The sequence below is a fragment of the Procambarus clarkii genome, chromosome 20 (genome assembly GCF_040958095.1).
Source record: "Procambarus clarkii isolate CNS0578487 chromosome 20, FALCON_Pclarkii_2.0, whole genome shotgun sequence".
NCBI lineage: Eukaryota > Metazoa > Arthropoda > Malacostraca > Decapoda > Cambaridae > Procambarus > Procambarus clarkii.
The window spans coordinates 34,422,380-34,437,379 of NC_091169.1; the positions used below are offsets into that span (position 1 = coordinate 34,422,380).

The following is a 15,000-nucleotide window of genomic DNA, read 5'->3' on the forward strand; positions in this document are numbered from 1 at the left end:
TATATATATATATATATATATATATATATATATATATATATATATATATATGTCGTACCTAGTAGCCAGAACTCACTTCTCAGCCTACTATTCATGGACCGATTTGCCTAATAAGCCAAGTTTTCCTGAATTAATATATTTACTATAATTTTTTTCTTATGAAATGATAAAGCAACCCTTTTCTCTATGTATGAGGTCAATTTTTTTTTATTGGAGTTAAAATTAACGTAGATATATGACCGAACCTAACCAACCCTACCTAACCTAACCTAACCTATATTTATAGGTAAGGTTAGGTTAGGTAGCCAAAAAAGCTAGGTTAGGTTAGGTTAGGTAGGTTAGGTAGACGAAAAAACATTAATTCATGAAAACTTGGCTTATTAGGCAAATCGGGCCTTGAATAGTAGGCTGAGAAGTGCGTTCTGGCTATTAGGTACGACATATATATATATATATATATATTCGGTAAAAAAGTCGTAATTTAAAACTGCAAATATGTGCAATGACCCTGAATTCCGCTCAAAAATAACCCTGAGGAGTAATGTTTCCAATGGCATTGTATTTTGACAGCTGCAGAGGGATTTGGGCAAAATATGACCAGTCGCCGTGTTCACTAATTTGCATATTTTTGGTTTAAACAGTCGTAATATAAGTGGTAATGTAGAGGGACAGTGATGGTCGTGGTGGGTGTTAGTGCAGGGGTCCTGGCTTCTCTCTCTTCACATATGGCCGGCCTCTACTGTAATTGTTATTACCTGCGAGGTGTATAACACCCCACGATACACGGAAATACACACAATACACAGGATACACACTACACGCACAGCTGGCCACTGGCGAGGGCGGGGTAACAGATACTTGAAGCTATACTGCGGATACTGAAGGTGAACCTCTCACTGCATTCCTTCTTTCGCTCCTTCTTTCGCTCCTTCTTTCGTTCCCTCTTTAACTCTGTGCCATCTCTCACCTTCGTGTCATCCCAAATGTTTTCTCCAGTGGCCCTCACGAGTGCCTCTCGTCCTCACTAGTGGCCCTCACGAGTGCCTCTCGTCCTCACTAGTGGCCCTCACGAGTGCCTCTCGTCCTCACTAGTGGCCCTCACGAGTGCCTCTCGTCCTCACTAGTGGCCCTCACGAGTGCCTCTCGTCCTCACTAGTGGCCCTCACGAGTGCCTCTCGTCCTCACTAGTGGCCCTCACGAGTGCCTCTCGTCCTCACTAGTGGCCCTCACGAGTGCCTCTCGTCCTCACTAGTGGCTCTCACGAGTGCCTCTCGTCCTCACCAGTGGCCCTCACGAGTGCCTCTCGTCCTCACTAGTGGCCCTCACGAGTGCCTCTCGTCCTCACCAGTGGCCCTCACGAGTGCCTCTCGTCCTCACCAGTGGCCCTCACGAGTGCCTCTCGTCCTCACCAGTGGCCCTCACGAGTGCCTCTCGTCCTCACTAGTGGCCCTCATCTACCTCAAAGTGACCACTAACAAAACTCTATTGGAAATAACCTTTCTGATATGGCGTCAACGGAACCTTGTGGGCCATCTTAATTATAAACCAATTGCTCCGGTCTGGAGGCTTGGGAGGAGAGGGTAGTGGGGGGGGGGGAGGATAGGAGATAGGTGGAGGCGAGGATAGAGGGATGGTAAATGCGCAGAAAAGGGGAGTGGGGAGGAGGAGGAGTCTCCTCTCTCTCACACTCACACACACACACACACACACACACACACACACACACACACACACACACACACACACACACACACACACACACACACACACCATCAACACACGATCAATCACAACAGGGTGTATGCACCTCGGATTAGCGTTTCGTGCTTGTTAGACAGTCCCTCCGTTCCCTCCGCCCTAGGCACTGCGGATGCCAGGCACCCTTGTTGGCACGCGACAGGGTGGGGGTGTCATCCTGACTGGCACGCGACAAAGTGGGTGTGGGAGCCTGGCATCCTATCCCATTGGGATAGCATCCTAAGCCTGACATCCTATCCCACTGGGACAACATCATCCTTTGTCTGATATAATATCCTATCCTATTAGGACGGTATGCTTTATCTGGCCTCCTATCCCACTAGGGCAACATCCTGTAGCCTGGTATCCTATCCCATGCCAACATCCTGAGCCTGAGATCCTATCCCACAAGGACAACATCCTTAGTCTCAAATCCCATTTTCTTTCCATTAGGGAAAGTCATATGCATTACATACAACTTCTTGGACTGAAGCCCCAACTAAAATAAAAATACACCAGTGATTAAAAATGTATATATTTTAGCAGTAATTCTCCAAGACCAGCCTTACAGATTACAGAGACGTGTAATTATGAAATGCGTTTGTCAATTTTAATGTCCAAAATATCTCCTCCCCTTAATTAGAGGAAATATAAGAATGTTTTTAGACACGCAGAAGAGTAAGAAAACTGGCGCCGAGGCTTGGTGACTGGAATCATGGGAGACTTAACTGTTGAGGATCGGCAGAAGTCTGTTACCTTGAGAAACTTGGTGAAGAGAAACAAAACAACAACGTGTTCAAGTAGCCTTGTTTCCATGGCCAGAAGCAATGAAAGACCTCCCTCCCTCCTTCCCCCCTCCCTGGCCCAACCACTTGGGCTAGACGGTAGAGCGATGGTCTCGCTTCATGCAGATCGGTGTTCAATCCCCGACCGTCCACAAGTGGTTGGACATCATTCCTCTCCCCTCGTCCCATCCCAAATCCTTATCCTGACCCCTCCCCCCCCCCCCTTCCCAGTGCTATATAGGCGTAATAGCTCGGCGTTTTCTCCTGATAATTCCCTCCCTCCCTCCCTCCCTCTCCCCCCTCCCACCCTCTCCCCCCTCCCCTCCCTTCCCCGAGACATCAGGCTTCGAGTGGTCATATAAACCCGCGGAACTGTCCCATGACAGCAAGTTGGAGGAATTATCCAGCACTAAGGCCAGCGGAAATATCCCCCAACAAGTGAATTCTCACGGTCACAAACTTTCTGTGACATTCCTTGACAGACAAGGGGCTGGCAGGCAGGCAGTGGTGCTTGAGCGGTAACTTAAGATTGCAGTGGTGCTTGATAGGTAACTTAAGATTGCAGTGCTGCTTGATAGGTAACTTAAGATTGCAGTGGTTCTTGATAGGTAACTTAAGATTGCAGTGGTGCTTGAGAGGTAACTTAAGATTGCAGTGGTGCTTGAGCGGTAACTTAAGATTGCAGTGGTGCTTGAGCGGTAACTTAAGATTGCAGTGGTGCTTGAGAGGTAACCTAAGACAGCAGTGGTGCTTGAGAGGTAACTTAAGATTGCAGTGATGTTGCATATGAGCAACGTTGACACGAAGAAACATCAACAAGAATGTGTGTGTTAGCTGTCGTGTGTCTGGTGGCCTAAGATGCTCCCTGGTGCCTCACCAAGCAGAGGAAACTTCAAGTACGTTTATTGAAACAATAAAATATGTCTCAAAGGGATAGAGTAGCTTAGGCTATTTCTACCCTCCTATCAGAGGCAAGGATTGATGTCCAACCATATGGAGGGTCGGGGATTGAACGCCGACCTGCAAGAAGCGAGGCCGTCGCTCTACCGTCCAATCGAAGTGTTTGGGCCAAAAAAATAGCAAATCAAGAAAAATACCAAAATTCGAGTCACTCATATTTAATAAAAAAAAGTTTTATCTTCCTATTAGGCAACATTATTTAGGTATATGGCAGTTCTTGCTAATTGTAAGAGTTTATAAGTATAACTCATTTGTTTACACTATAGTATTAAGCGTCATGTGATGTTTGCTGCAGCCTAACAGTCAAGAATTTGTGATGTTCCTTATATATATATATATATATATAATATATATATATATATATATATATATATATATATATATATATATATATATATCTTTTTATTTTGGTGGGGAACAGGCAGCCTGTGTATATGTGTGTGTGTTAGGCTTGTATAGAGGCTTATATAGAATTACTTACCCTCCCCTGGATAAGCACCTCCAAAGGATACCTGATCTACCAGGCTGTGACTCATACGTCAGGCTGCGAGCAGCCGCGTCCAACAGCCTGGTTGATTAGTCCAGCAACCAGGAGGCCTGGTCGACGACCGGGCCGCGGGGACGCTAAGCCCCGGACGCACCTCAAGGTAACCTCCCTAGGATACAAACCCCCACAACAGTTGACTTACTCCCGGGTATCTATCTATTGCTAGGTGAACAGAGGCATTAGGTAAAAAGTCAACGTGCTAAACTCACTCTCTCGCCGGGATTCTAACCGGGGATTCCCGATTGTGAGTCGAGAACGAACCGAATTGCATTACCTAGAGTCCTAGACTGATATGCAGCAGTGTTCAACCCACTAAAGAGTATTAAACAATGGATGCCAACATCATCTTGCCAAATTCCTGCTTGCAAGCATTCTTCAAGCAGGATTTAATTTCCTCAACGGAGCTGTCTTTAATAGTGAGAACGTTTTCTCTCAACGCTGCGAGTACTCTTGAACACACCTGCTGTATACCTAAGGCAGGTTTGTACACATTTACACTGAATACAGCATATTCTAATTATCATACAAGAAGAGCGGATGGGTACTCACCGAACTCATTTTTCTGTAAGTTGCCGTTGTCGATGGGAGTGACTAAGTCCTTGCTGGAGTGACAGCCCATCCTCGACGACGCTGCCTCTATCCCACGACGACGCTGCCTCTATCCCTCGACGACGCTGCCAATCCACCTCCACGTCCTCTCTCCACCTCCGTAATCCACTCCACTCACTCCATCACACAACACGTGAATTAATATTCACAATTGTTTCATTACACACAAGTACGCCAGCGTGTAATGTCTCCTCCAGAGAGTGAGAAGACGATGTTCTCCTCCAGCTGTGTGTTGGTCCTCAGGTACGCCAGCAGGTACTCCAGGACTGGTAACACCGTCCTTCAACAGGTGGGGCAGGAGACCAACACCTGCCCTGGCCGTGGTTCAACAGGTGGGGCAGGAGACCCTCCAACACCTGCCCTGGCCGTGGTTCAACAGGTGGGGCAGGAGACCCTCCAACACCTGCCCTGGTCGTGGTTCAACAGGTGGGGCAGGAGACCAACACCTGCCCTGGCCGTGGTTCAACAGGTGGGGCAGGAGACCCTCCAACACCTGCCCTGGCCGTGGTTCAACAGGTGGGGCAGGACACCAACACCTGCCCTGGCCGTGGTTCAACAGGTGGGGCAGGAGACCAACACCTGCCCTGGCCGTGGTTCAACAGGTGGGGCAGGAGATCAACACCTGTCCTGGCCGTGGTTCAACAGGTGGGGCAGGAGACCCTCCAACACCTGTCCTGGCCGTGGTTCAACAGGTGGGGCAGGAGACCCTCAACACCTGTCCTGGCCGTGGTTCAATAGGTGGTGCAGGAGACCAACACCTGCCCTGGCTGCTAATCTCAGGTGACAGCACAGTTGGTTGCTTGGAATTTTTGCCTGTTATTCTTGGCTGCTTTATGGTAATAAGCTAAAATAAAAATGGAGTTAATAGAGATTTTTTTGTTTTTATTGTACAGGATTTTTTCATATATTAAATTGCTGGCATGTATGTGTATATATCCTTTGATACCATTATATTGCAGCCAGCATGTTATGATGATAGTTTGCGTTTACAGGTTGTCTAGTTTCTAATTACAATTATAAATATATTACTACGTCATGTTAAATAGTATAATGCTGGAGACAAGATACCTCAAACATTTCTCATTTCCAGGACAACCTGGACCTCTTACATTATTAAGTTACATTATTTATCTTGAGGGACACCAACGAGGTCCTCCTTAGGTTAGGCCTACACGCAGCCTCCATCACTAAAGAACACTGCGATATAAAGAACACTACCTACACCAGCACGCCAACACATCAATATACAGTACGAGCCTCGAACCTTGGACCATACGCGTGAGAGGCCGTAGCACTATAGAACAGGTTTCATTTTTAAGATTTTCCTTATTAAGATTACTCATAGCCCAGTCGATAGAGCTTCGCCCTGACACGCGTGGAGCCCACGGTTCGAGACCCATATAGCCCAGGTGAATGGAAAGTTTATTTCCACGGAAGTGTGGATTGACCATTTATACAGTATGAGGTTGTAAACAAAAGCTTCCAGGGAGAGTTTAAGCTGCAGCTTGAGTACCTCCCAGATGTAGAGTACATGACACCCTTCAGTGAGAGGTTACTCAACATACAAGTTATAAGAGGTAGATGAAGGACCTAAAAGTTACAAGAAGCGTAGCACCTGACACAAGCTCCCTCGTGGGTGCTAAACAACGAAGCTGAAGCACTAAGCAGACCTCTCTCGTTAATCTACATTGCTTCACTGAAGAGAGGAGAACTGCCAAACATCTCGAAGACTTCATTTGATATGTACAAGAATGGGGATATACGGAAAGCACTAAACCTCAGACGTGTATCGTTGATAAGTAGTGTATCGTGTATCGCTGCCTGTTAGGCTCGAGGTAAGTTAATCTGGAAGCTGCTGAAGCACTTTGAAAACTCCAATGTTGACTCCAAAGCTTCTGCTTGAGTTCATATAAAATAAGTGTTGCCTGGCAAACCTGCTCTATTTCAATGACAAAAATGTTAATGACGACACAGGAAAGAGAAAACTGGGCTGACTGCATCTTCCTGGGCCGCCTGAAAGCCTTCGATGTTGTTCCACACCAGAAGCTCAAACTTGAGTTTTTCGTATGAAACGTCACACAAACTTGTGAGACGTTCACACAAACTTGTGTGAAGTTCACACAAACTTGTGAGACGTTCACACAAACTTGTGTGAAGTTCACACAAACTTGTGAGACGTTCACACAAACTTGTGAGACGTTCACACAAACTTGTGTGAAGTTCACACAAACTTGTGAGACGTTCACACAAACTTGTGAGACGTTCACACAAACTTGTGAGACGTTCACACAAACTTGTGAGACGTTCACACAAACTTGTGTGAAGTTCACACAAACTTGTGAGACGTTCACACAAACTTGTGAGACGTTCACACAAACTTGTGAGACGTTCACACAAACTTGTGAGACGTTCACACAAACTTGTGTGAAGTTCACACAAACTTGTGAGACGTTCACACAAACTTGTGTGAAGTTCACACAAACTTGTGTGAAGTTCACACAAACTTGTGAGACGTTCACACAAACTTGTGAGACGTTCACACAAACTTGTGAGACGTTCACACAAACTTGTGTGAAGTTCACACAAACTTGTGTGAAGTTCACACAAACTTGTGAGACGTTCACACAAACTTGTGTGAAGTTCACACAAACTTGTGAGACGTTCACACAAACTTGTGAGACGTTCACACAAACTTGTGAGACGTTCACACAAACTTGTGAGACGTTCACACAAACTTGTGAGACGTTCACACAAACTTGTGAGACGTTCACACAAACTTGTGAGACGTTCACACAAACTTGTGAGACGTTCACACAAACTTGTGAGACGTTCACACAAACTTGTGAGACGTTCACACAAACTTGTGAGACGTTCACACAAACTTGTGAGACGTTCACACAAACTTGTGAGACGTTCACACAAACTTGTGAGACGTTCACACAAACTTGTGAGACGTTCACACAAACGTGAGATACAAACTGCAGTAACTGGACACGTGTTGAACTGGGTGAGAGAACACGTATCCAACATGAAGCGATAATATATAGACACATTAAAGAAGCATATGTACCATATGTAGCCACCTGAGTGGCATGCCAACACAAAAAATAAAACGACTGAAAGCAAAGCTATATAAATTCCATGGGTTTGCTACAAGACTGGTCCCTGATCATCGAGAACCGAGCTATGAGGAAATGCTGAGGAAAGTCAACTTTCCCTTCTACTAGCGTGGGTTAAGCAACAAATTACAACAAAGGTTTTCCGAGGCACTACGATGACAAGCCGCAATGTTTAACATTAACAGAGGTAGGGGAAGAGAGCTTGGGGTGGAAACTAGACACCCAGATGAGCCACAAGAATACACGAAAACACTTCACCATAAGTGTAGCGTGCAAGTCGAATGGGCCAGAAGTGAATGAAGTGGGAGGTAACTTCATACAGCTCCGAGCAGGGTCAGAGAGAGGTTGGGGCCCAGGAGCTGAGGGAGCAGCCTCACCCCCAGTCACACACACAGACACAGAGAAGCAAGGAAGGGATCAACATGAAGGCGCACGACCGTTCTGTAGTCATATTGGCTAAGTGTTCCCTCTATATAATTACTACACCTTACGAGCGGCTCCTACGCTCGCCATAACATTAACCTGAATATTTGGTTAATGCCTCGAGGCACTCACAATATGGCGTGGTCTGTGTCCCGAGACTTTTTGGTCCTCTCTATTTTCCGTCGTGCTCTGGGTTTTGTGCATGTTTCTACTTGCCTGCCTGCCTACCTCTCTGCCTGCCTCTCTGCCTGCCTGCCTGCCTGCCTGCCTGCCTGCCTGCCTGCCTGCCTGCCTGCCTTCCTGCCTCTCTGCCTGCCTGCCTTCCTGCCTGCCTGCCTTCCTGCCTCTCTGCCTGCCTGCCTTCCTGCCTCTCTGCCTGCCTGCCTTCCTGCCTCTCTGCCTGCTTGCCTGCCTCTCTGCCTGCCTTCCTGCCTCTCTGCCTGCCTGCCTTCCTGCCTCTCTGCCTGCCTCTCTGCCTGCCTGCCTCTCTGCCTGCCTGCCTGCCTGCCTCTCTGCCTGCCTGTCTCTCTGCCTGCCTGTTTGCCTGCCTGCCAGTGGGAACTCAACGATTTGAGCTTGCAGATTCAGCAAATAGTAATTGTATTCTATCGTTTTTCTTACCAGATTTTCATATAAAATTGTGCACTGAGTTATCTTCAACTTCTTTATCTAATCCGTTCCACTTATTTACGACTCTCGAGCTTTAAAAGGCCTCTTTGTATGTTCCTCATTCATGCCCTTTGTGTACGTTTGCTGTTGTTCCTGGCTTTGTGAACGTTTAGTGCTGTTGTTCCTGGCTTTGTGAACGTTTAGTACTGCTGTTCCTGGCTTTGTGAACGTTTAGTACTGCTGTTCCTGGCTTTGTGAACGTTTGGTTATGCTGTTTATCTCGTAGATAATTTGTTTTTCTTTCTACGTGGTCGGTTGTCCTTGGAATCTTGTATATCGTTATTATTTCCTCCCTGTACCGTGTTTCCTCCAGTGTGACGAGGTCCAATTCTCTCAGTTTTCTTCATAGCTCACATTCCTCGCTCACGAACGACACTTGTGTATATCCTTGGATATTGTCTGATATACACTGGGTCCGACACGCTGAAAATGCGTACAAATTGAGTTCTCTCTCTCTCTCTCTCTCTCTCTCTCTCTCTCTCTCTCTCTCTCTCTCTCTCTCTCTCTCTCTCTCTCTCTCTCTCTCTCTCTCTCTCTCTGTCTCTCTCTGTCTCTCTCTCTCTGTCTCTGTCTCTCTCTCCCCCCTACCATCCCTCCCTCCCCCCTACCATCCCTCCCTCCCTCTCCTGTCAACACTTCTGTAAGTTTAAAAAGAAAGGAGCGCTCTTCCAGTGCTGCCACAGTTGCCGATTCACCTCCCCCTTCCAGTATTGCCAACCTAACCGGTCTCTACCGTTAATAATTTAGTGTCCCATACGTCATGGGCTAAGTTGCTTACAGACTACACCTGCCAGCCTCGTATATTTATGTAACTACGTCTGGGAGTTACAGAGCTCTTGGGTCCCCCCTCTAACTTTCAGTCGGATGTTGGAGCAGTTTTCTTTATTCACATCATCTTCAAATAGTTATCAAACAATCTGTCCTGAAGTTTTGCTCGTCTAAGCGATGGCCGGACCTTAAAGACGCGTTCAATTAAAAAAAATTAATTAAAGATGTTTACTTAAAGATGTCAATTATAAAATATGTTTACTCGAATTTGCGTTAATATTAACGTGTATTATGATTTTGTGTATAGACATAGGCTAGGTTAGGACGCGTTGTTTCCTTTGGTAATTATTTATATTTGTTGTATATATACTTGAATATGAATATATATTACTATTTAAATATAATTTTGTGTAGAGTTAGGCCTCGAGTAAGCTTGGTTAGATATTGTGTATCTGTTGGCAATTATTTATATTTTCAGCAGGTGTGTAAAGAATTTAGAGTAGGAAAGCAAATCACTTTTAGAATACAGTTCGAAAGCAGTCAGTTCAGAGTCGTGTATAACCAGTAACTTGTCCCTGACTCAAGTCCATTCCATCTAGCGGTCGACCCCACAGACATATTTATAAATTTGTACATGCTGTTCATTCAAAACAGGAATTTTCTCATATAAATTAATATTATAATATATTAGAATATTGTGCATATATAGGCAAAGGTTAGGTTAGGTGTTTAGGTTCTGTTGGCGATTATTTGTATTTGTAGTACGAGGGTGAAGCATTTACAGCGTTGTGGTTCGAACAAAAGTAGTCAGTGAAGCACTTGTTCCGGAAGTGTTCGAACGTCATCAGTTGAGTCGTGTGTAAACTGTTTTTCATTCATAAACAGGGGGTTTGGCGGGTGCATGGAATGGACTTTGACCTTTGTGAGGACGAGCTGAAATATCTGTTAATCCAGCCGCCAAACCCAGTTAATGAATGAAAACGGGTTACACACGACTCGCAACTGGTTATGTTCGATCATTTCTCGAACAGTGCTTCGCTGACGACATCGGTTCGAATCACAACTCTGTAAATGCTTCACCCAAATACTTCAAATACAAATAATCGCCAACAGAGCCTAAACACCTAACCTAACCGACGCCTATACATAGAACTTTAATTTATAATAATATTTAGTTGTATATGAGAATACACTTAATACACAATACGTTAAAATTTATCAATGCGACTTGGCGGACGGCCGCAGCTTTTACGAGTCTGGCCGGAAGAGCATAGGTTGTGTGTAAACCGCTTTTCATTCATGCACAGAGGAGTTTGGCGACTGAATTAACGAGCATTTGGCCATTGTTTATGAGGACGGGCTACATCAAGACAAAGGATCCCTGGGTTTACCGTATTTGTCAAATACCAAGTAATGATTGTGTGTTTTTGCATTCAAGTCAACTTTACAACGTTCGAATCTATGACTCAAGACGTGTTTCATTCACTTCCGTACTGTAAACCTTAACTAATTCAACGTGAGGAAACGTCTTGGCCTAGCTATGTATTTGCCCACAAAATATAATCATATGTATTTGAGGTAACGCCGTTTTTAAGTCATTTAAAGTATGAAACGGTCATCCTGTCAGCTTCCAGATGTACATGTCAAATACAGAGTTCTTAGTTCGAGTGTCAGGTCTGCTTTGTACTTGGAGTCTCTGAAGATGCTGAAAGCTTCAACAAAACCCAATAGTGTCAGGCCATAATAAACTTGCAAAATGAACCTTGACGAATTAATTTTTCAACTTCTCAATAAAATAATGGAAGTGCCTCTCTAGGTAAACAAAGATGGAATGTTACTAAGCTCACTAAAAGACGGAAAAGAAATGAAAGATAAATATAACGACGAGGCAGGAAAAGGGAATGAAGATAAAGAGTAAAAAAAAGGGGAATTATATGTTAAAGCTAGTATGACAATATAGCACTTGGAAGGGATATTAGAACAGATTAAGAACTTCGATATATGAGGCAGGAATTAATGAAGTGTCCTACCAGAGGTTTCTCATCTCCTCTGATAACACTTCTCACATTACCCGCTCCCTGAGAAACATAAACAATAAAAGTAACTTGTCAGATCTATAGTGGAGACGTCACTAGACCATCCACTCACAGCAGTAGGAATAAACACAAATAAAAGCTGGTTTTTGCACCATTCCATGCGGCAGTTGTAACAGAACCTCTCGTTCTTTGTTTTAGCCATCACGGGATCCATAAACGCGATTAGATGACCATTAGACAAGCGAATCTCACGCACAACACAGATGTTGCTTGCCAGGTGTTGATTCTCAGAGATTGTCGGAAAATCCGACACCATTTAATAATCATACAGATAATAGCTGTGTTGTATAAACAAGTAACCCATAGAAAACGTAACTTGTAGTGGAATTACCGTCTAAAGAAAACGGGATATCATCACCACATACTATTATAATTCACCAGCTATTCTGCTGGGAATTATTCTTAAATACATAAGTCTTTGGACTTTACCATCATAAAAACATCTTATATAAATTAACTTAATTATCAATATTAAAGTAGAGTAAATGTGACCCTTCTATCACGTTCTGAAATCTGGACAATGTAAGCCAGGCGTCAGAGGGGAGGAAGGAGGGCAGCCTTTGTTGTGTCACCTCCGAGACGTGTGGAGCAAATTTAGCTCCTATCATTCTGGACAATGTCGGCCAGTAACGTCAATAGAATGGAGTGTTAAACAGCCATTGTTTATATTGAGACCAGAGGCTCACACGGGAGCAAATACGGCTCCTGTTAATTTTACTTGGACGTAGTGTTATGGAAACCAAAGGTACCATCTCCAACACGATGTCTACAATTCAAGTTAAGTCTATCCGAAACCCGTTTATCATTCATTTATGGCCATTAATGTCAGGATATAGGGTGACCCGGTTAGATCGCGAAATCGCCTCATACTAAAGGTAATTAAGCCAGGTCTTCAATGTTCTGTATAGTGTTTTCTCTGATATAGCTTGTCATACATAGGATTCTGGCTTCACAGCTAGCGCACTTTTGACAGGTCAAGACGAGGAAGGAAGATTTGTGCACCAGTTACTGGGTGATATGGAAGCTACCTCAAAGAGGATAATTTGGTGTCTACACCCTAGTTATACCTGGTGGACTAACCTGCTGTACTATAAGATAAGGAACCTCTTCAATGTATGTAGTTACTGTAGTTTGATTGGCTGCATATATATTAATTTAATAACCCCCCCTAATGTGTAGAGGATCGATTTGTGAGATTATGAGATTATTGCAGAAATACAGTCCACTCATTATCATACAAATTGCTATCGAAGTATATAAATTAACGTAAATATAAATTCATATAAATTAAATAAATATAAATCTCACAGGTCGGTTCCCACAGAGATTACAGGCGATGGACACAATCTCTCGAGGCTCTGGCTAGTTTCTTTCAAAACCCTATTTTCCCCTCTTTCCATTAACCCTTCCCCCTCTTACCCCTAAATATTCCCCTCCCTCCTATCCTTCCATCCACTTCTCTTCTGTTGCCTCGGTAATAAATAAGAACGGAAAAATCGTTGGAAAGCCGTGTTCCTGAGAGCGATAGGGGATGAGGCTGATCCGGTCATGTTGGTTACCTACCCCTCGGCAGTCACCGTGCAAAGTTGGGTGAAGTTAGCTCCAAGCGTTTGGTCTCCAACCTTGGATAGACATTGTCTCTTATAGGTACATGTCTTCTGCATAAGCCTTTGTTAATATACGTGTCGAAAGGAGCAACGTTTCAGCTTCATCACAGGGACAACGTTTCAGCTTCATCACAGGGACAACGTTTCAGCTTCATCACAGGGACAACGTTTCAGCTTCATCACAGTGACAACGTTTCAGCTTCATCACAGGGACAACGTTTCAGCTTCATCACAGGGACAACGTTTCAGCTTCATCACAGAGACAACGTTTCAAGTTTATTTCCTAAACTGTTTAGATTCAGTATTAGAAAGTCATATTTATTGTTCCCGAAAACATTTTGACTCAGCAGTTCACTACACATAAAGACCCTTCGACTCCTAAAGAGTTCATGTATAAGTTATAATTCAGTAAGAATTATACAACAGTGAGCAGTTGTGACAACTGAGCAATTTTCAAATTAGCAATATTTTCGGTAGAGTTAACACGTCCTTCAAAATACTGTTATTTCTATACCAATCTTATTGTTAACTACAATATACCCCCAATTAGAAGTCAACTATATGGTTTTTATTTAAAATGCGATGGTCATTGACAGTAATATTGTTTTTGAGTAAGGTTTTTTGACATGGTTTATTTACGAAATTGTTTATTGGCTGGCTTGGTGTAGTCATACACTGTTGTTCCCCCTGACCTGGCTTGGTGTAGTCATACACTGTTGTTCCCCCTGACCTGGCTTGGTGTAGTCATACACTGTTGTTCCCCCTGACCTGGCTTGGTGTAGTCATACACTGTTGTTCCCCCTGACCTGGCTTGGTGTGGTCATACACTGTTGTTCCCCCTGACCTGGCTTGGTGTAGTCATACACTGTTGTTCCCCCTGACCTGGCTTGGTGTAGTCATACACTGTTGTTCCGCCTGACCTTGCTTGGTGTAGTCATACACTGTTGTTCCCCCTGACCTGGCTTGGTGTAGTCATACACTGTTGTTCCCCCTGACCTGGCTTGGTGTAGTCATACACTGTTGTTCCCCCTGACCTGGCTTGTTGTAGTCATACACTGTTGTTCCCCCTGACCTTGCTGGGTGTAGTCATACACTGTTGTTCCCCCTGACCTGGCTTGTTGTAGTCATACACTGTTGTTCCCCCTGACCTGGCTTGGTGTAGTCATACACTGTTGTTCCCCCTGACCTTGCTTGGTGTAGTCATACACTGTTGTTCCCCCTGACCTGGCTTGGTGTAGTCATACACTGTTGTTCCCCCTGACCTGGCTTGGTGTAGTCATACACTGTTGTTCCCCCTGACCTTGCTTGGTGTAGTCATACACTGTTGTTCCCCCTGACCTGGCTTGGTGTAGTCATACACTGTTGTTCCCCCTGACCTGGCTTGGTGTAGTCATACACTGTTGTTCCCCCTGACCTGGCTTGGTGTAGTCATACACTGTTGTTCCCCCTGACCTGGCTTGGTGTAGTCATACACTGTTGTTCCCCCTGACCTGGCTTGGTGTAGTCATACACTGTTGTTCCCCCTGACCTGGCTTGGTGTAGTCATACACTGTTGTTCCCCCTGACCTGGCTTGGTGTAGTCATACACTGTTGTTCCCCCTGACCTGGCTTGGTGTAGTCATACACTGTTGTTCCCCCTGACCTGGCTTGGTGTAGTCATACACTGTTGTTCCCCCTGAC

At 44.7% G+C, this 15,000-nt stretch overlaps 1 long non-coding RNA gene across 2 annotated transcripts in view; it reads right to left on the reverse strand.

Moving 5' to 3' along the window:
- Positions 1-15,000, reverse strand: part of LOC138366912 (uncharacterized) — a 29,448-nt gene that overhangs the window by 12,154 nt on the left and 2,294 nt on the right. Inside the window, exons 2-3 of one of the 2 annotated variants that reach the window (XR_011229250.1) lie at positions 5,308-5,482; positions 4,579-5,260 (exon numbers count right to left, since the gene is read on the reverse strand). This is a non-coding gene — a long non-coding RNA (uncharacterized lncRNA). Of the gene's footprint in view, positions 1-4,578; positions 5,483-15,000 lie in introns of both variants that reach the window. The other variant, XR_011229249.1, reaches the window with a different exon arrangement.